This window comes from Echinops telfairi, unplaced genomic scaffold, assembly GCF_000313985.2.
Source record: "Echinops telfairi isolate 266 unplaced genomic scaffold, ASM31398v2 ScPeMD7_7463;HRSCAF=8501, whole genome shotgun sequence".
NCBI lineage: Eukaryota > Metazoa > Chordata > Mammalia > Afrosoricida > Tenrecidae > Echinops > Echinops telfairi.
In genome coordinates this window covers 2,396,713-2,398,447 of record NW_022111363.1, presented here as the reverse complement: position 1 = coordinate 2,398,447, position 1,735 = coordinate 2,396,713, and positions in this window count along the sequence as shown.

Genomic DNA, 1,735 nt, shown 5'->3' with positions numbered 1-1,735 from the left:
GCAAGGAACAGGATTCTTATGGGAAAGTGTTAAAATAATTGCAAACTGTATTGGTGAGAGAAAGGTCCCAAAAGTTGCACTAAGGAGTGTTGTTTCTATGACAACAATGCCCTGTTCATTCTTTGAGGATAGCATGGCTCATCCCACAAACGTTGTTTTTGTTTGTTTGTTTTTGATAAATAATATCCCATGAAGCCTGTAGCCCTGAGCTTTCCACTTTCAGGTTTCTTTTTATTCTCCTAAACACAGAGAACATCTAAGAGGAACACAGCCCGAGTTCCTGGATGATGCAAATGTACTGTCTTAACGTGGTGTCAATCAAAGAGCACTGAATTCTTCCGAAAAAAGATTAGCAAGCTAGACAAACCACCTTCAGATGTGTATAGACCTTGGTGGAGGATATGTAAGGAAACAATAGTTTCACATTTTGATATTTTTGTTTAATAAAGCTTTCTATTATTTTGTAGCGAAACTGTTTGAGTTACTATTTTATATTCCAATCATAGCTATCCAGTCTGAAAGGAAACATACAATTCTAATAAATACACACGCGCACTTAATGAGTCTCACTCAGTCTCACTGCCCTCCAGTCAATTCCGACTCATCATGACCCTGTAGGACAGCATAGAACTGCCCCTGTGGGTTTCTGAGACTGTCACTCTTTATGGGAGTAGAACGCCTCATCTTCCTCCTGAGGGGCAAGTGGTGGTTTCGAACTGCTGGTGGGTAGCAGCCCAAGTAGCTCCTAACCACTATGTGATGGGTTATGAGGATATATTTATAATAACATAGAAATAGTCACATACATGGTTCTACTTACATTATGACGGTAAAGTCGACTGATTACACATATTAAGCATATCTCAGTATCTTCATAGTAACGTCTAGACTAATGTTTGACCAAATGGCTGTACACCTAAGTGAGTTGACACACAGAATTAACCATCACTGCAACTACTAAGGTCTTCTCTGATGACATGTGTGGCTAAGTTCTAATTATAGTGAAGGGAAGTCTGGCTTGTGACGGTAGTCACAGACCTTCAACCTTAGACCTTCAACCCTCTTAAATGAAGGGAAAGTGGAATCACCTGAGAAGAGGTTTGCTCCAAGATAAAAATGATTTAGTAGCAGGTAGCTGGGTCTCCTATCTGCATCCAGTCTGGGGTGAGAGCACATGGGAATCTCCACAGAAGGGTCATGATTGAATGGGAGTCAAAAAGGTAAACAGACATCTTAGCATATCATAAAAATGGTCTTCACCTCACTCGGATCTTCAAAGGACCTCTGGAGAATCCCAGAGCGCGTTTTAAGAACAACTATGTCATGCCCTAGGACTCTTGTCGAAGCGTTTTTTCTTGCTTGGATCTTACACAGCATGCGCTCCGTGTCTCCGTTTCTGCAGGCTGGCAGTCGAGGCAAGGCTGTCTGGGTGCTCTGCACGCAGGCTCTCGGAAGGCTGTCGTCAAAGTGCCAGTGAAGGCACCAGCCTCGCCCGACGCTCAGGTTCTCTCCCAAGTTCACCTCCTTGTTGGACAGATTCATTTCAGTGCAGCCAGGCAGCTCACAGCGACTTCCTTCTTCAAGGCCAGTGAGAGAGTTTCTGGCATGTTCCGCCTCTCACATTCTAGACCTTCTCTTAAAGGCCTTGTCTCAGCATGCCAGCCTACACAGGATCATCTCCTTCCAGAGCCCTTTAAAGTCAACTGAGTAGGGACCTTAATTACCCCAGTAAACG